Source organism: Mchenga conophoros, linkage group LG10 (genome assembly GCF_057382185.1).
Source record: "Mchenga conophoros isolate Kocher_MC1m ecotype Shallow Benthic linkage group LG10, M_conophoros_male_GT1.1, whole genome shotgun sequence".
Lineage (NCBI taxonomy): Eukaryota > Metazoa > Chordata > Actinopteri > Cichliformes > Cichlidae > Mchenga > Mchenga conophoros.
In genome coordinates this window covers 28,094,355-28,112,621 of record NC_140535.1, presented here as the reverse complement: position 1 = coordinate 28,112,621, position 18,267 = coordinate 28,094,355, and the positions used below count along the sequence as shown (strand labels likewise).

General features: G+C 43.0%; 19 non-coding genes across 19 annotated transcripts; all 19 read right to left on the bottom strand.

Moving 5' to 3' along the window:
• Positions 1–464: 464 nt before the first annotated feature.
• On the bottom strand, positions 465–553 carry trnay-gua (transfer RNA tyrosine (anticodon GUA)). The gene is given in 2 exon segments: positions 465–500; positions 517–553. It is a non-coding gene; the product is annotated as a tRNA-Tyr (tRNA).
• A 1,258-nt stretch (positions 554–1,811) lies between these two features.
• On the bottom strand, positions 1,812–1,900 carry trnay-gua (transfer RNA tyrosine (anticodon GUA)). Its single transcript is given in 2 exon segments — positions 1,812–1,847; positions 1,864–1,900. It is a non-coding gene; the product is annotated as a tRNA-Tyr (tRNA).
• Positions 1,901–2,684: 784 nt separating this feature from the next.
• trnay-gua (transfer RNA tyrosine (anticodon GUA)) lies at positions 2,685–2,773 on the bottom strand. Its single transcript is given in 2 exon segments — positions 2,685–2,720; positions 2,737–2,773. It is a non-coding gene; the product is annotated as a tRNA-Tyr (tRNA).
• Positions 2,774–3,557: 784 nt separating this feature from the next.
• On the bottom strand, positions 3,558–3,646 carry trnay-gua (transfer RNA tyrosine (anticodon GUA)). Its single transcript is given in 2 exon segments — positions 3,558–3,593; positions 3,610–3,646. It is a non-coding gene; the product is annotated as a tRNA-Tyr (tRNA).
• A 784-nt stretch (positions 3,647–4,430) lies between these two features.
• Positions 4,431–4,519, bottom strand: trnay-gua (transfer RNA tyrosine (anticodon GUA)). The gene is given in 2 exon segments: positions 4,431–4,466; positions 4,483–4,519. It is a non-coding gene; the product is annotated as a tRNA-Tyr (tRNA).
• A 784-nt stretch (positions 4,520–5,303) lies between these two features.
• trnay-gua (transfer RNA tyrosine (anticodon GUA)) lies at positions 5,304–5,392 on the bottom strand. The gene is given in 2 exon segments: positions 5,304–5,339; positions 5,356–5,392. It is a non-coding gene; the product is annotated as a tRNA-Tyr (tRNA).
• Positions 5,393–6,176: 784 nt separating this feature from the next.
• On the bottom strand, positions 6,177–6,265 carry trnay-gua (transfer RNA tyrosine (anticodon GUA)). Its single transcript is given in 2 exon segments — positions 6,177–6,212; positions 6,229–6,265. It is a non-coding gene; the product is annotated as a tRNA-Tyr (tRNA).
• A 784-nt stretch (positions 6,266–7,049) lies between these two features.
• Positions 7,050–7,138, bottom strand: trnay-gua (transfer RNA tyrosine (anticodon GUA)). The gene is given in 2 exon segments: positions 7,050–7,085; positions 7,102–7,138. It is a non-coding gene; the product is annotated as a tRNA-Tyr (tRNA).
• Positions 7,139–7,922: 784 nt separating this feature from the next.
• On the bottom strand, positions 7,923–8,011 carry trnay-gua (transfer RNA tyrosine (anticodon GUA)). The gene is given in 2 exon segments: positions 7,923–7,958; positions 7,975–8,011. It is a non-coding gene; the product is annotated as a tRNA-Tyr (tRNA).
• Positions 8,012–9,269: 1,258 nt separating this feature from the next.
• On the bottom strand, positions 9,270–9,358 carry trnay-gua (transfer RNA tyrosine (anticodon GUA)). The gene is given in 2 exon segments: positions 9,270–9,305; positions 9,322–9,358. It is a non-coding gene; the product is annotated as a tRNA-Tyr (tRNA).
• A 784-nt stretch (positions 9,359–10,142) lies between these two features.
• On the bottom strand, positions 10,143–10,231 carry trnay-gua (transfer RNA tyrosine (anticodon GUA)). Its single transcript is given in 2 exon segments — positions 10,143–10,178; positions 10,195–10,231. It is a non-coding gene; the product is annotated as a tRNA-Tyr (tRNA).
• Positions 10,232–11,015: 784 nt separating this feature from the next.
• On the bottom strand, positions 11,016–11,104 carry trnay-gua (transfer RNA tyrosine (anticodon GUA)). The gene is given in 2 exon segments: positions 11,016–11,051; positions 11,068–11,104. It is a non-coding gene; the product is annotated as a tRNA-Tyr (tRNA).
• Positions 11,105–11,888: 784 nt separating this feature from the next.
• On the bottom strand, positions 11,889–11,977 carry trnay-gua (transfer RNA tyrosine (anticodon GUA)). The gene is given in 2 exon segments: positions 11,889–11,924; positions 11,941–11,977. It is a non-coding gene; the product is annotated as a tRNA-Tyr (tRNA).
• Positions 11,978–12,761: 784 nt separating this feature from the next.
• On the bottom strand, positions 12,762–12,850 carry trnay-gua (transfer RNA tyrosine (anticodon GUA)). The gene is given in 2 exon segments: positions 12,762–12,797; positions 12,814–12,850. It is a non-coding gene; the product is annotated as a tRNA-Tyr (tRNA).
• A 784-nt stretch (positions 12,851–13,634) lies between these two features.
• Positions 13,635–13,723, bottom strand: trnay-gua (transfer RNA tyrosine (anticodon GUA)). Its single transcript is given in 2 exon segments — positions 13,635–13,670; positions 13,687–13,723. It is a non-coding gene; the product is annotated as a tRNA-Tyr (tRNA).
• Positions 13,724–14,508: 785 nt separating this feature from the next.
• On the bottom strand, positions 14,509–14,597 carry trnay-gua (transfer RNA tyrosine (anticodon GUA)). Its single transcript is given in 2 exon segments — positions 14,509–14,544; positions 14,561–14,597. It is a non-coding gene; the product is annotated as a tRNA-Tyr (tRNA).
• Positions 14,598–15,381: 784 nt separating this feature from the next.
• Positions 15,382–15,470, bottom strand: trnay-gua (transfer RNA tyrosine (anticodon GUA)). Its single transcript is given in 2 exon segments — positions 15,382–15,417; positions 15,434–15,470. It is a non-coding gene; the product is annotated as a tRNA-Tyr (tRNA).
• Positions 15,471–16,254: 784 nt separating this feature from the next.
• Positions 16,255–16,343, bottom strand: trnay-gua (transfer RNA tyrosine (anticodon GUA)). Its single transcript is given in 2 exon segments — positions 16,255–16,290; positions 16,307–16,343. It is a non-coding gene; the product is annotated as a tRNA-Tyr (tRNA).
• Positions 16,344–17,601: 1,258 nt separating this feature from the next.
• trnay-gua (transfer RNA tyrosine (anticodon GUA)) lies at positions 17,602–17,690 on the bottom strand. The gene is given in 2 exon segments: positions 17,602–17,637; positions 17,654–17,690. It is a non-coding gene; the product is annotated as a tRNA-Tyr (tRNA).
• Between the last annotated feature and the right edge of the window lie 577 nt (positions 17,691–18,267).

The window sequence follows — 18,267 nt, the reverse complement described above, 5'->3', positions numbered from 1 at the left end:
TGGGATTGCACCCAACTTTTTCTCTGAAAATTGTCCTAACCTGTCTGGAACATGTCTTATGTTCGCTGTGTGTTACACTGCATGGGCACCTATAGCTACTGACTTAGAACCCTTCACCTTATCAAGTCAAAGGGAGTACAGGAAGCTGTTTTGATATTTCCCATACACCTACAGTGTCCCTCAAATGTATACTTGATTGTAGGACGGTGGGAGTTTAATGTCAGCGACCTTTAATGTAGATCAGTCTTTTTTGACCTAAGGACTTGGCCCTACTTTCTGACTGAAAACTAGAGTAAAGTGGGAGGAAACATGTCTTCTTCCAACACACAGAGAAGTCTTTGCTTTTGCAACTGATCACTCAAAGGAGTACAGCTATACTATGAAATGGTATTACACGCCATTGCAATCAATTTTTTCGTTTTTAGCTGCGTTCAATCAGAACAGACAGAAGGTATTGTAAAATCTCCTCCGAGCCGGAGTTGAACCAGCGACCTAAGGATTCCTGTTCCCATACACCTACAGTCCTCCGCTCTACCAACTGAGCTATCGAAGGGATCACATGTGCAGTGTCTGGTTTGTTGGACCATCGCATACATGGGACCTAACAGAGTCTGTGTTTTGCAAGAATTCCATGTTGCAAGGACTTGAACATAACAAAACTGTATCTGTCTGACTCTACATGTTCCTTCATGCCTGAGGCACTGAACATATTTCACATCAACATGAGTATCCTTCCTTTTTCCAACTCTTGGGCTGCGTTCAGACGCAGGGGAGTACAGGGAGCAATTTTGAGAAATTGATACTAGAGCATAGGACTGTGTTTTTTTGAATGTCACTTACCTTACTGTTGGTAGATCCAACGCTGTTGGACCATGGGATTGCACCCAACTTTTTCTCTGAAAATTGTCCTAACCTGTCTGGAACATGTCTTATGTTCGCTGTGTGTTACACTGCATGGGCACCTATAGCTACTGACTTAGAACCCTTCACCTTATCAAGTCAAAGGGAGTACAGGAAGCTGTTTTGATATTTCCCATACACCTACAGTGTCCCTCAAATGTATACTTGATTGTAGGACGGTGGGAGTTTAATGTCAGCGACCTTTAATGTAGATCAGTCTTTTTTGACCTAAGGACTTGGCCCTACTTTCTGACTGAAAACTAGAGTAAAGTGGGAGGAAACATGTCTTCTTCCAACACACAGAGAAGTCTTTGCTTTTGCAACTGATCACTCAAAGGAGTACAGCTATACTATGAAATGGTATTACACGCCATTGCAATCAATTTTTTCGTTTTTAGCTGCGTTCAATCAGAACTTTTAAGATTAGGCTTAAAACTTTCCTTTTTTCTAAAGCATATAGTTAGGGCTGGACCAGGTGACCCTGAATCCTCCCTTTGTTATGCTGCAATAGATGTAGGCTGCCGGGGGATTCCCATGATGCATTGAGTTTTTCCTTTCCAGTCACCTTTCTCACTCACTATGTATTAATAGACCTCTCTGCATTGAATCATATCTGTTATTAACCTCTGTCTCTCTTCCACAGCATGTCTTTATCCTGTCTTCCTTCTCTCACCCCAACCGGTCGCAGCAGATGGCCGCCCCTCCCTGAGCCTGGTTCTGCCGGAGGTTTCTTCCTGTTAAAAGGGAGTTTTTCCTTCCCACTGTCGCCAAAGTGCTTGCTCATAGGGGGTCATATGATTGTTGGGTTTTTCTCTGTATCTATGAAGCGCCTTGAGGCGACTTTTGTTGTGATTTGGCGCTATATAAATAAAATTGAATTGAATTGAACAGACAGAAGGTATTGTAAAATCTCCTCCGAGCCGGAGTTGAACCAGCGACCTAAGGATTCCTGTTCCCATACACCTACAGTCCTCCGCTCTACCAACTGAGCTATCGAAGGGATCACACGTTCAGTGTCTGGTTTGTTGGACCATCGCATACATGGGACCTAACAGAGTCTGTGTTTTGCAAGAATTCCATGTTGCAAGGACTTGAACATAACAAAACTGTATCTGTCTGACTCTACATGTTCCTTCATGCCTGAGGCACTGAACATATTTCACATCAACATGAGTATCCTTCCTTTTTCCAACTCTTGGGCTGCGTTCAGATGCAGGGGAGTACAGGGAGCAATTTTGAGAAATTGATACTAGAGCATAGGACTGTGTTTTTTTGAATGTCACTTACCTTACTGTTGGTAGATCCAACGCTGTTGGACCATGGGATTGCACCCAACTTTTTCTCTGACAATTGTCCTAACCTGTCTGGAACATGTCTTATGTTCGCTGTGTGTTACACTGCATGGGCACCTATAGCTACTGACTTAGAACCCTTCACCTTATCAAGTCAAAGGGAGTACAGGAAGCTGTTTTGATATTTCCCATACACCTACAGTGTCCCTCAAATGTATACTTGATTGTAGGACGGTGGGAGTTTAATGTCAGCGACCTTTAATGTAGATCAGTCTTTTTTGACCTAAGGACTTGGCCCTACTTTCTGACTGAAAACTAGAGTAAAGTGGGAGGAAACATGTCTTCTTCCAACACACAGAGAAGTCTTTGCTTTTCCAACTGATCACTCAAAGGAGTACAGCTATACTATGAAATGGTATTACACGCCATTGCAATCAATTTTTTCGTTTTTAGCTGCGTTCAATCAGAACAGACAGAAGGTATTGTAAAATCTCCTCCGAGCCGGAGTTGAACCAGCGACCTAAGGATTCCTGCTCACATACACCTACAGTCCTCCGCTCTACCAACTGAGCTATCGAAGGGATCACATGTGCAGTGTCTGGTTTGTTGGACCATCGCATACATGGGACCTAACAGAGTCTGTGTTTTGCAAGAATTCCATGTTGCAAGGACTTGAACATAACAAAACTGTATCTGTCTGACTCTACATGTTCCTTCATGCCTGAGGCACTGAACATATTTCACATCAACATGAGTATCCTTCCTTTTTCCAACTCTTGGGCTGCGTTCAGACGCAGGGGAGTACAGGGAGCAATTTTGAGAAATTGATACTAGAGCATAGGACTGTGTTTTTTTGAATGTCACTTACCTTACTGTTGGTAGATCCAACGCTGTTGGACCATGGGATTGCACCCAACTTTTTCTCTGAAAATTGTCCTAACCTGTCTGGAACATGTCTTATGTTCGCTGTGTGTTACACTGCATGGGCACCTATAGCTACTGACTTAGAACCCTTCACCTTATCAAGTCAAAGGGAGTACAGGAAGCTGTTTTGATATTTCCCATACACCTACAGTGTCCCTCAAATGTATACTTGATTGTAGGACGGTGGGAGTTTAATGTCAGCGACCTTTAATGTAGATCAGTCTTTTTTGACCTAAGGACTTGGCCCTACTTTCTGACTGAAAACTAGAGTAAAGTGGGAGGAAACATGTCTTCTTCCAACACACAGAGAAGTCTTTGCTTTTGCAACTGATCACTCAAAGGAGTACAGCTATACTATGAAATGGTATTACACGCCATTGCAATCAATTTTTTCGTTTTTAGCTGCGTTCAATCAGAACAGACAGAAGGTATTGTAAAATCTCCTCCGAGCCGGAGTTGAACCAGCGACCTAAGGATTCCTGTTCACATACACCTACAGTCCTCCGCTCTACCAACTGAGCTATCGAAGGGATCACATGTGCAGTGTCTGGTTTGTTGGACCATCGCATACATGGGACCTAACAGAGTCTGTGTTTTGCAAGAATTCCATGTTGCAAGGACTTGAACATAACAAAACTGTATCTGTCTGACTCTACATGTTCCTTCATGCCTGAGGCACTGAACATATTTCACATCAACATGAGTATCCTTCCTTTTTCCAACTCTTGGGCTGCGTTCAGACGCAGGGGAGTACAGGGAGCAATTTTGAGAAATTGATACTAGAGCATAGGACTGTGTTTTTTTGAATGTCACTTACCTTACTGTTGGTAGATCCAACGCTGTTGGACCATGGGATTGCACCCAACTTTTTCTCTGAAAATTGTCCTAACCTGTCTGGAACATGTCTTATGTTCGCTGTGTGTTACACTGCATGGGCACCTATAGCTACTGACTTAGAACCCTTCACCTTATCAAGTCAAAGGGAGTACAGGAAGATGTTTTGATATTTCCCATACACCTACAGTGTCCCTCAAATGTATACTTGATTGTAGGACGGTGGGAGTTTAATGTCAGCGACCTTTAATGTAGATCAGTCTTTTTTGACCTAAGGACTTGGCCCTACTTTCTGACTGAAAACTAGAGTAAAGTGGGAGGAAACATGTCTTCTTCCAACACACAGAGAAGTCTTTGCTTTTGCAACTGATCACTCAAAGGAGTACAGCTATACTATGAAATGGTATTACACGCCATTGCAATCAATTTTTTCGTTTTTAGCTGCGTTCAATCAGAACAGACAGAAGGTATTGTAAAATCTCCTCCGAGCCGGAGTTGAACCAGCGACCTAAGGATTCCTGTTCACATACACCTACAGTCCTCCGCTCTACCAACTGAGCTATCGAAGGGATCACATGTGCAGTGTCTGGTTTGTTGGACCATCGCATACATGGGACCTAACAGAGTCTGTGTTTTGCAAGAATTCCATGTTGCAAGGACTTGAACATAACAAAACTGTATCTGTCTGACTCTACATGTTCCTTCATGCCTGAGGCACTGAACATATTTCACATCAACATGAGTATCCTTCCTTTTTCCAACTCTTGGGCTGCGTTCAGACGCAGGGGAGTACAGGGAGCAATTTTGAGAAATTGATACTAGAGCATAGGACTGTGTTTTTTTGAATGTCACTTACCTTACTGTTGGTAGATCCAACGCTGTTGGACCATGGGATTGCACCCAACTTTTTCTCTGAAAATTGTCCTAACCTGTCTGGAACATGTCTTATGTTCGCTGTGTGTTACACTGCATGGGCACCTATAGCTACTGACTTAGAACCCTTGACCTTATCAAGTCAAAGGGAGTACAGGAAGATGTTTTGATATTTCCCATACACCTACAGTGTCCCTCAAATGTATACTTGATTGTAGGACGGTGGGAGTTTAATGTCAGCGACCTTTAATGTAGATCAGTCTTTTTTGACCTAAGGACTTGGCCCTACTTTCTGACTGAAAACTAGAGTAAAGTGGGAGGAAACATGTCTTCTTCCAACACACAGAGAAGTCTTTGCTTTTCCAACTGATCACTCAAAGGAGTACAGCTATACTATGAAATGGTATTACACGCCATTGCAATCAATTTTTTCGTTTTTAGCTGCGTTCAATCAGAACAGACAGAAGGTATTGTAAAATCTCCTCCGAGCCGGAGTTGAACCAGCGACCTAAGGATTCCTGTTCACATACACCTACAGTCCTCCGCTCTACCAACTGAGCTATCGAAGGGATCACATGTGCAGTGTCTGGTTTGTTGGACCATCGCATACATGGGACCTAACAGAGTCTGTGTTTTGCAAGAATTCCATGTTGCAAGGACTTGAACATAACAAAACTGTATCTGTCTGACTCTACATGTTCCTTCATGCCTGAGGCACTGAACATATTTCACATCAACATGAGTATCCTTCCTTTTTCCAACTCTTGGGCTGCGTTCAGACGCAGGGGAGTACAGGGAGCAATTTTGAGAAATTGATACTAGAGCATAGGACTGTGTTTTTTTGAATGTCACTTACCTTACTGTTGGTAGATCCAACGCTGTTGGACCATGGGATTGCACCCAACTTTTTCTCTGAAAATTGTCCTAACCTGTCTGGAACATGTCTTATGTTCGCTGTGTGTTACACTGCATGGGCACCTATAGCTACTGACTTAGAACCCTTCACCTTATCAAGTCAAAGGGAGTACAGGAAGATGTTTTGATATTTCCCATACACCTACAGTGTCCCTCAAATGTATACTTGATTGTAGGACGGTGGGAGTTTAATGTCAGCGACCTTTAATGTAGATCAGTCTTTTTTGACCTAAGGACTTGGCCCTACTTTCTGACTGAAAACTAGAGTAAAGTGGGAGGAAACATGTCTTCTTCCAACACACAGAGAAGTCTTTGCTTTTGCAACTGATCACTGAAAGGAGTACAGCTATACTATGAAATGGTATTACACGCCATTGCAATCAATTTTTTCGTTTTTAGCTGCGTTCAATCAGAACAGATAGAAGGTATTGTAAAATCTCCTCCGAGCCGGAGTTGAACCAGCGACCTAAGGATTCCTGTTCCCATACACCTACAGTCCTCCGCTCTACCAACTGAGCTATCGAAGGGATCACATGTGCAGTGTCTGGTTTGTTGGACCATCGCATACATGGGACCTAACAGAGTCTGTGTTTTGCAAGAATTCCATGTTGCAAGGACTTGAACATAACAAAACTGTATCTGTCTGACTCTACATGTTCCTTCATGCCTGAGGCACTGAACATATTTCACATCAACATGAGTATCCTTCCTTTTTCCAACTCTTGGGCTGCGTTCAGACGCAGGGGAGTACAGGGAGCAATTTTGAGAAATTGATACTAGAGCATAGGACTGTGTTTTTTTGAATGTCACTTACCTTACTGTTGGTAGATCCAACGCTGTTGGACCATGGGATTGCACCCAACTTTTTCTCTGAAAATTGTCCTAACCTGTCTGGAACATGTCTTATGTTCGCTGTGTGTTACACTGCATGGGCACCTATAGCTACTGACTTAGAACCCTTCACCTTATCAAGTCAAAGGGAGTACAGGAAGCTGTTTTGATATTTCCCATACACCTACAGTGTCCCTCAAATGTATACTTGATTGTAGGACGGTGGGAGTTTAATGTCAGCGACCTTTAATGTAGATCAGTCTTTTTTGACCTAAGGACTTGGCCCTACTTTCTGACTGAAAACTAGAGTAAAGTGGGAGGAAACATGTCTTCTTCCAACACACAGAGAAGTCTTTGCTTTTGCAACTGATCACTCAAAGGAGTACAGCTATACTATGAAATGGTATTACACGCCATTGCAATCAATTTTTTCGTTTTTAGCTGCGTTCAATCAGAACAGACAGAAGGTATTGTAAAATCTCCTCCGAGCCGGAGTTGAACCAGCGACCTAAGGATTCCTGTTCCCATACACCTACAGTCCTCCGCTCTACCAACTGAGCTATCGAAGGGATCACATGTGCAGTGTCTGGTTTGTTGGACCATCGCATACATGGGACCTAACAGAGTCTGTGTTTTGCAAGAATTCCATGTTGCAAGGACTTGAACATAACAAAACTGTATCTGTCTGACTCTACATGTTCCTTCATGCCTGAGGCACTGAACATATTTCACATCAACATGAGTATCCTTCCTTTTTCCAACTCTTGGGCTGCGTTCAGACGCAGGGGAGTACAGGGAGCAATTTTGAGAAATTGATACTAGAGCATAGGACTGTGTTTTTTTGAATGTCACTTACCTTACTGTTGGTAGATCCAACGCTGTTGGACCATGGGATTGCACCCAACTTTTTCTCTGAAAATTGTCCTAACCTGTCTGGAACATGTCTTATGTTCGCTGTGTGTTACACTGCATGGGCACCTATAGCTACTGACTTAGAACCCTTGACCTTATCAAGTCAAAGGGAGTACAGGAAGATGTTTTGATATTTCCCATACACCTACAGTGTCCCTCAAATGTATACTTGATTGTAGGACGGTGGGAGTTTAATGTCAGCGACCTTTAATGTAGATCAGTCTTTTTTGACCTAAGGACTTGGCCCTACTTTCTGACTGAAAACTAGAGTAAAGTGGGAGGAAGCATGTCTTCTTCCAACACACAGAGAAGTCTTTGCTTTTCCAACTGATCACTCAAAGGAGTACAGCTATACTATGAAATGGTATTACACGCCATTGCAATCAATTTTTTCGTTTTTAGCTGCGTTCAATCAGAACAGACAGAAGGTATTGTAAAATCTCCTCCGAGCCGGAGTTGAACCAGCGACCTAAGGATTCCTGTTCCCATACACCTACAGTCCTCCGCTCTACCAACTGAGCTATCGAAGGGATCACATGTGCAGTGTCTGGTTTGTTGGACCATCGCATACATGGGACCTAACAGAGTCTGTGTTTTGCAAGAATTCCATGTTGCAAGGACTTGAACATAACAAAACTGTATCTGTCTGACTCTACATGTTCCTTCATGCCTGAGGCACTGAACATATTTCACATCAACATGAGTATCCTTCCTTTTTCCAACTCTTGGGCTGCGTTCAGACGCAGGGGAGTACAGGGAGCAATTTTGAGAAATTGATACTAGAGCATAGGACTGTGTTTTTTTGAATGTCACTTACCTTACTGTTGGTAGATCCAACGCTGTTGGACCATGGGATTGCACCCAACTTTTTCTCTGAAAATTGTCCTAACCTGTCTGGAACATGTCTTATGTTCGCTGTGTGTTACACTGCATGGGCACCTATAGCTACTGACTTAGAACCCTTCACCTTATCAAGTCAAAGGGAGTACAGGAAGCTGTTTTGATATTTCCCATACACCTACAGTGTCCCTCAAATGTATTCTTGATTGTAGGACGGTGGGAGTTTAATGTCAGCGACCTTTAATGTAGATCAGTCTTTTTTGACCTAAGGACTTGGCCCTACTTTCTGACTGAAAACTAGAGTAAAGTGGGAGGAAACATGTCTTCTTCCAACACACAGAGAAGTCTTTGCTTTTCCAACTGATCACTCAAAGGAGTACAGCTATACTATGAAATGGTATTACACGCCATTGCAATCAATTTTTTCGTTTTTAGCTGCGTTCAATCAGAACTTTTAAGATTAGGCTTAAAACTTTCCTTTTTTCTAAAGCATATAGTTAGGGCTGGACCAGGTGACCCTGAATCCTCCCTTTGTTATGCTGCAATAGATGTAGGCTGCCGGGGGATTCCCATGATGCATTGAGTTTTTCCTTTCCAGTCACCTTTCTCACTCACTATGTATTAATAGACCTCTCTGCATTGAATCATATCTGTTATTAACCTCTGTCTCTCTTCCACAGCATGTCTTTATCCTGTCTTCCTTCTCTCACCCCAACCGGTCGCAGCAGATGGCCGCCCCTCCCTGAGCCTGGTTCTGCCGGAGGTTTCTTCCTGTTAAAAGGGAGTTTTTCCTTCCCACTGTCGCCAAAGTGCTTGCTCATAGGGGGTCATATGATTGTTGGGTTTTTCTCTGTATCTATGAAGCGCCTTGAGGCGACTTTTGTTGTGATTTGGCGCTATATAAATAAAATTGAATTGAATTGAACAGACAGAAGGTATTGTAAAATCTCCTCCGAGCCGGAGTTGAACCAGCGACCTAAGGATTCCTGTTCCCATACACCTACAGTCCTCCGCTCTACCAACTGAGCTATCGAAGGGATCACATGTTCAGTGTCTGGTTTGTTGGACCATCGCATACATGGGACCTAACAGAGTCTGTGTTTTGCAAGAATTCCATGTTGCAAGGACTTGAACATAACAAAACTGTATCTGTCTGACTCTACATGTTCCTTCATGCCTGAGGCACTGAACATATTTCACATCAACATGAGTATCCTTCCTTTTTCCAACTCTTGGGCTGCGTTCAGACGCAGGGGAGTACAGGGAGCAATTTTGAGAAATTGATACTAGAGCATAGGACTGTGTTTTTTTGAATGTCACTTACCTTACTGTTGGTAGATCCAACGCTGTTGGACCATGGGATTGCACCCAACTTTTTCTCTGAAAATTGTCCTAACCTGTCTGGAACATGTCTTATGTTCGCTGTGTGTTACACTGCATGGGCACCTATAGCTACTGACTTAGAACCCTTCACCTTATCAAGTCAAAGGGAGTACAGGAAGATGTTTTGATATTTCCCATACACCTACAGTGTCCCTCAAATGTATACTTGATTGTAGGACGGTGGGAGTTTAATGTCAGCGACCTTTAATGTAGATCAGTCTTTTTTGACCTAAGGACTTGGCCCTACTTTCTGACTGAAAACTAGAGTAAAGTGGGAGGAAACATGTCTTCTTCCAACACACAGAGAAGTCTTTGCTTTTGCAACTGATCACTCAAAGGAGTACAGCTATACTATGAAATGGTATTACACGCCATTGCAATCAATTTTTTCGTTTTTAGCTGCGTTCAATCAGAACAGATAGAAGGTATTGTAAAATCTCCTCCGAGCCGGAGTTGAACCAGCGTCCTAAGGATTCCTGTTCCCATGCACCTACAGTCCTCCGCTCTACCAACTGAGCTATCGAAGGGATCACATGTGCAGTGTCTGGTTTGTTGGACCATCGCATACATGGGACCTAACAGAGTCTGTGTTTTGCAAGAATTCCATGTTGCAAGGACTTGAACATAACAAAACTGTATCTGTCTGACTCTACATGTTCCTTCATGCCTGAGGCACTGAACATATTTCACATCAACATGAGTATCCTTCCTTTTTCCAACTCTTGGGCTGCGTTCAGACGCAGGGGAGTACAGGGAGCAATTTTGAGAAATTGATACTAGAGCATAGGACTGTGTTTTTTTGAATGTCACTTACCTTACTGTTGGTAGATCCAACGCTGTTGGACCATGGGATTGCACCCAACTTTTTCTCTGAAAATTGTCCTAACCTGTCTGGAACATGTCTTATGTTCGCTGTGTGTTACACTGCATGGGCACCTATAGCTACTGACTTAGAACCCTTCACCTTATCAAGTCAAAGGGAGTACAGGAAGCTGTTTTGATATTTCCCATACACCTACAGTGTCCCTCAAATGTATACTTGATTGTAGGACGGTGGGAGTTTAATGTCAGCGACCTTTAATGTAGATCAGTCTTTTTTGACCTAAGGACTTGGCCCTACTTTCTGACTGAAAACTAGAGTAAAGTGGGAGGAAACATGTCTTCTTCCAACACACAGAGAAGTCTTTGCTTTTGCAACTGATCACTCAAAGGAGTACAGCTATACTATGAAATGGTATTACACGCCATTGCAATCAATTTTTTCGTTTTTAGCTGCGTTCAATCAGAACAGACAGAAGGTATTGTAAAATCTCCTCCGAGCCGGAGTTGAACCAGCGACCTAAGGATTCCTGTTCCCATACACCTACAGTCCTCCGCTCTACCAACTGAGCTATCGAAGGGATCACATGTGCAGTGTCTGGTTTGTTGGACCATCGCATACATGGGACCTAACAGAGTCTGTGTTTTGCAAGAATTCCATGTTGCAAGGACTTGAACATAACAAAACTGTATCTGTCTGACTCTACATGTTCCTTCATGCCTGAGGCACTGAACATATTTCACATCAACATGAGTATCCTTCCTTTTTCCAACTCTTGGGCTGCGTTCAGACGCAGGGGAGTACAGGGAGCAATTTTGAGAAATTGATACTAGAGCATAGGACTGTGTTTTTTTGAATGTCACTTACCTTACTGTTGGTAGATCCAACGCTGTTGGACCATGGGATTGCACCCAACTTTTTCTCTGAAAATTGTCCTAACCTGTCTGGAACATGTCTTATGTTCGCTGTGTGTTACACTGCATGGGCACCTATAGCTACTGACTTAGAACCCTTCACCTTATCAAGTCAAAGTGAGTACAGGAAGCTGTTTTGATATTTCCCATACACCTACAGTGTCCCTCAAATGTATTCTTGATTGTAGGACGGTGGGAGTTTAATGTCAGCGACCTTTAATGTAGATCAGTCTTTTTTGACCTAAGGACTTGGCCCTACTTTCTGACTGAAAACTAGAGTAAAGTGGGAGGAAACATGTCTTCTTCCAACACACAGAGAAGTCTTTGCTTTTGCAACTGATCACTCAAAGGAGTACAGCTATACTATGAAATGGTATTACACGCCATTGCAATCAATTTTTTCGTTTTTAGCTGCGTTCAATCAGAACAGACAGAAGGTATTGTAAAATCTCCTCCGAGCCGGAGTTGAACCAGCGACCTAAGGCTTCCTGTTCCCATACACCTACAGTCCTCCGCTCTACCAACTGAGCTATCGAAGGGATCACATGTGCAGTGTCTGGTTTGTTGGACCATCGCATACATGGGACCTAACAGAGTCTGTGTTTTGCAAGAATTCCATGTTGCAAGGACTTGAACATAACAAAACTGTATCTGTCTGACTCTACATGTTCCTTCATGCCTGAGGGACTGAACATATTTCACATCAACATGAGTATCCTTCCTTTTTCCAACTCTTGGGCTGCGTTCAGACGCAGGGGAGTACAGGGAGCAATTTTGAGAAATTGATACTAGAGCATAGGACTGTGTTTTTTTGAATGTCACTTACCTTACTGTTGGTAGATCCAACGCTGTTGGACCATGGGATTGCACCCAACTTTTTCTCTGAAAATTGTCCTAACCTGTCTGGAACATGTCTTATGTTCGCTGTGTGTTACACTGCATGGGCACCTATAGCTACTGACTTAGAACCCTTCACCTTATCAAGTCAAAGGGAGTACAGGAAGCTGTTTTGATATTTCCCATACACCTACAGTGTCCCTCAAATGTATACTTGATTGTAGGACGGTGGGAGTTTAATGTCAGCGACCTTTAATGTAGATCAGTCTTTTTTGACCTAAGGACTTGGCCCTACTTTCTGACTGAAAACTAGAGTAAAGTGGGAGGAAACATGTCTTCTTCCAACACACAGAGAAGTCTTTGCTTTTCCAACTGATCACTCAAAGGAGTACAGCTATACTATGAAATGGTATTACACACCATTGCAATCAATTTTTTCGTTTTTAGCTGCGTTCAATCAGAACAGACAGAAGGTATTGTAAAATCTCCTCCGAGCCGGAGTTGAACCAGCGACCTAAGGATTCCTGTTCCCATACACCTACAGTCCTCCGCTCTACCAACTGAGCTATCGAAGGGATCACATGTGCAGTGTCTGGTTTGTTGGACCATCGCATACATGGGACCTAACAGAGTCTGTGTTTTGCAAGAATTCCATGTTGCAAGGACTTGAACATAACAAAACTGTATCTGTCTGACTCTACATGTTCCTTCATGCCTGAGGCACTGAACATATTTCACATCAACATGAGTATCCTTCCTTTTTCCAACTCTTGGGCTGCGTTCAGACGCAGGGGAGTACAGGGAGCAATTTTGAGAAATTGATACTAGAGCATAGGACTGTGTTTTTTTGAATGTCACTTACCTTACTGTTGGTAGATCCAACGCTGTTGGACCATGGGATTGCACCCAACTTTTTCTCTGAAAATTGTCCTAACCTGTCTGGAACATGTCTTATGTTCGCTGTGTGTTACACTGCATGGGCACCTATAGCTACTGACTTAGAACCCTTCACCTTATCAAGTCAAAGGGAGTACAGGAAGCTGTTTTGATATTTCCCATACACCTACAGTGTTCCTCAAATGTATTCTTGATTGTAGGACGGTGGGAGTTTAATGTCAGCGACCTTTAATGTAGATCAGTCTTTTTTGACCTAAGGACTTGGCCCTACTTTCTGACTGAAAACTAGAGTAAAGTGGGAGGAAACATGTCTTCTTCCAACACACAGAGAAGTCTTTGCTTTTCCAACTGATCACTCAAAGGAGTACAGCTATACTATGAAATGGTATTACACGCCATTGCAATTAATTTTTTCGTTTTTAGCTGCGTTCAATCAGAACAGACAGAAGGTATTGTAAAATCTCCTCCGAGCCGGAGTTGAACCAGCGACCTAAGGATTCCTGTTCCCATACACCTACAGTCCTCCGCTCTACCAACTGAGCTATCGAAGGGATCACATGTGCAGTGTCTGGTTTGTTGGACCATCGCATACATGGGACCTAACAGAGTCTGTGTTTTGCAAGAATTCCATGTTGCAAGGACTTGAACATAACAAAACTGTATCTGTCTGACTCTACATGTTCCTTCATGCCTGAGGCACTGAACATATTTCACATCAACATGAGTATCCTTCCTTTTTCCAACTCTTGGGCTGCGTTCAGACGCAGGGGAGTACAGGGAGCAATTTTGAGAAATTGATACTAGAGCATAGGACTGTGTTTTTTTTGAATGTCACTTACCTTACTGTTGGTAGATCCAACGCTGTTGGACCATGGGATTGCACCCAACTTTTTCTCTGAAAATTGTCCTAACCTGTCTGGAACATGTCTTATGTTCGCTGTGTGTTACACTGCATGGGCACCTATAGCTACTGACTTAGAACCCTTCACCTTATCAAGTCAAAGGGAGTACAGGAAGCTGTTTTGATATTTCCCATACACCTACAGTGTCCCTCAAATGTATACTTGATTGTAGGACGGTGGGAGTTTAATGTCAGCGACCTTTAATGTAGATCAGTCTTTTTTGACCTAAGGACTTGGCCCTACTTTCTGACTGAAAACTAGAGTAAAGTGGGAGGAAACATGTCTTCTTCCAACACACAGAGAAGTCTTTGCTTTTCCAACTGATCACTCAAAGGAGTACAGCTATACTATGAAATGGTATTACACGCCATTGCAATCAATTTTTTCGTTTTTAGCTGCGTTCAATCAGAACAGACAGAAGGTATTGTAAAATCTCCTCCGAGCCGGAGTTGAACCAGCGACCTAAGGATTCCTGTTCCCATACACCTACAGTCCTCCGCTCTACCAACTGAGCTATCGAAGGGATCACATGTGCAGTGTCTGGTTTGTTGGACCATCGCATACATGGGACCTAACAGAGTCTGTGTTTTGCAAGAATTCCATGTTGCAAGGACTTGAACATAACAAAACTGTATCTGTCTGACTCTACATGTTCCTTCATGCCTGAGGCACTGAACATATTTCACATCAACATGAGTATCCTTCCTTTTTCCAACTCTTGGGCTGCGTTCAGACGCAGGGGAGTACAGGGAGCAATTTTGAGAAATTGATACTAGAGCATAGGACTGTGTTTTTTTGAATGTCACTTACCTTACTGTTGGTAGATCCAACGCTGTTGGACCATGGGATTGCACCCAACTTTTTCTCTGAAAATTGTCCTAACCTGTCTGGAACATGTCTTATGTTCGCTGTGTGTTACACTGCATGGGCACCTATAGCTACTGACTTAGAACCCTTCACCTTATCAAGTCAAAGGGAGTACAGGAAGCTGTTTTGATATTTCCCATACACCTACAGTGTCCCTCAAATGTATTCTTGATTGTAGGACGGTGGGAGTTTAATGTCAGCAACCTTTAATGTAGATCAGTCTTTTTTGACCTAAGGACTTGGCCCTACTTTCTGACTGAAAACTAGAGTAAAGTGGGAGGAAACATGTCTTCTTCCAACACACAGAGAAGTCTTTGCTTTTCCAACTGATCACTCAAAGGAGTACAGCTATACTATGAAATGGTATTACACGCCATTGCAATCAATTTTTTCGTTTTTAGCTGCGTTCAATCAGAACAGACAGAAGGTATTGTAAAATCTCCTCCGAGCCGGAGTTGAACCAGCGACCTAAGGATTCCTGTTCCCATACACCTACAGTCCTCCGCTCTACCAACTGAGCTATCGAAGGGATCACATGTGCAGTGTCTGGTTTGTTGGACCATCGCATACATGGGACCTAACAGAGTCTGTGTTTTGCAAGAATTCCATGTTGCAAGGACTTGAACATAACAAAACTGTATCTGTCTGACTCTACATGTTCCTTCATGCCTGAGGCACTGAACATATTTCACATCAACATGAGTATCCTTCCTTTTTCCAACTCTTGGGCTGCGTTCAGACGCAGGGGAGTACAGGGAGCAATTTTGAGAAATTGATACTAGAGCATAGGACTGTGTTTTTTTGAATGTCACTTACCTTACTGTTGGTAGATCCAACGCTGTTGGACCATGGGATTGCACCCAACTTTTTCTCTGAAAATTGTCCTAACCTGTCTGGAACATGTCTTATGTTCGCTGTGTGTTACACTGCATGGGCACCTATAGCTACTGACTTAGAACCCTTCACCTTATCAAGTCAAAGGGAGTACAGGAAGCTGTTTTGATATTTCCCATACACCTACAGTGTCCCTCAAATGTATTCTTGATTGTAGGACGGTGGGAGTTTAATGTCAGCGACCTTTAATGTAGATCAGTCTTTTTTGACCTAAGGACTTGGCCCTACTTTCTGACTGAAAACTAGAGTAAAGTGGGAGGAAACATGTCTTCTTCCAACACACAGAGAAGTCTTTGCTTTTCCAACTGATCACTCAAAGGAGTACAGCTATACTATGAAATGGTATTACACGCCATTGCAATCAATTTTTTCGTTTTTAGCTGCGTTCAATCAGAACAGACAGAAGGTATTGTAAAATCTCCTCCGAGCCGGAGTTGAACCAGCGACCTAAGGATTCCTGTTCCCATACACCTACAGTCCTCCGCTCTACCAACTGAGCTATCGAAGGGATCACATGTGCAGTGTCTGGTTTGTTGGACCATCGCATACATGGGACCTAACAGAGTCTGTGTTTTGCAAGAATTCCATGTTGCAAGGACTTGAACATAACAAAACTGTATCTGTCTGACTCTACATGTTCCTTCATGCCTGAGGCACTGAACATATTTCACATCAACATGAGTATCCTTCCTTTTTCCAACTCTTGGGCTGCGTTCAGACGCAGGGGAGTACAGGGAGCAATTTTGAGAAATTGATACTAGAGCATAGGACTGTGTTTTTTTGAATGTCACTTACCTTACTGTTGGTAGATCCAACGCTGTTGGACCATGGGATTGCACCCAACTTTTTCTCTGAAAATTGTCCTAACCTGTCTGGAACATGTCTTATGTTCGCTGTGTGTTACACTGCATGGGCACCTATAGCTACTGACTTAGAACCCTTCACCTTATCAAGTCAAAGGGAGTACAGGAAGCTGTTTTGATATTTCCCATACACCTACAGTGTCCCTCAAATGTATTCTTGATTGTAGGACGGTGGGAGTTTAATGTCAGCGACCTTTAATGTAGATCAGTCTTTTTTGACCTAAGGACTTGGCCCTACTTTCTGACTGAAAACTAGAGTAAAGTGGGAGGAAACATGTCTTCTTCCAACACACAGAGAAGTCTTTGCTTTTCCAACTGATCACTCAAAGGAGTACAGCTATACTATGAAATGGTATTACACGCCATTGCAATCAATTTTTTCGTTTTTAGCTGCGTTCAATCAGAACTTTTAAGATTAGGCTTAAAACTTTCCTTTTTTCTAAAGCATATAGTTAGGGCTGGACCAGGTGACCCTGAATCCTCCCTTTGTTATGCTGCAATAGATGTAGGCTGCCGGGGGATTCCCATGATGCATTGAGTTTTTCCTTTCCAGTCACCTTTCTCACTCACTATGTATTAATAGACCTCTCTGCATTGAATCATATCTGTTATTAACCTCTGTCTCTCTTCCACAGCATGTCTTTATCCTGTCTTCCTTCTCTCACCCCAACCGGTCGCAGCAGATGGCCGCCCCTCCCTGAGCCTGGTTCTGCCGGAGGTTTCTTCCTGTTAAAAGGGAGTTTTTCCTTCCCACTGTCGCCAAAGTGCTTGCTCATAGGGGGTGATATGATTGTTGGGTTTTTCTCTGTATCTATGAAGCGCCTTGAGGCGACTTTTGTTGTGATTTGGCGCTATATAAATAAAATTGAATTGAATTGAACAGACAGAAGGTATTGTAAAATCTCCTCCGAGCCGGAGTTGAACCAGCGACCTAAGGATTCCTGTTCCCATACACCTACAGTCCTCCGCTCTACCAACTGAGCTATCGAAGGGATCACATGTGCAGTGTCTGGTTTGTTGGACCATCGCATACATGGGACCTAACAGAGTCTGTGTTTTGCAAGAATTCCATGTTGCAAGGACTTGAACATAACAAAACTGTATCTGTCTGACTCTACATGTTCCTTCATGCCTGAGGCACTGAACATATTTCACATCAACATGAGTATCCTTCCTTTTTCCAACTCTTGGGCTGCGTTCAGACGCAGGGGAGTACAGGGAGCAATTTTGAGAAATTGATACTAGAGCATAGGACTGTGTTTTTTTGAATGTCACTTACCTTACTGTTGGTAGATCCAACGCTGTTGGACCATGGGATTGCACCCAACTTTTTCTCTGAAAATTGTCCTAACCTGTCTGGAACATGTCTTATGTTCGCTGTGTGTTACACTGCATGGGCACCTATAGCTACTGACTTAGAACCCTTCACCTTATCAAGTCAAAGGGAGTACAGGAAGCTGTTTTGATATTTCCCATACACCTACAGTGTCCCTCAAATGTATTCTTGATTGTAGGACGGTGGGAGTTTAATGTCAGCGACCTTTAATGTAGATCAGTCTTTTTTGACCT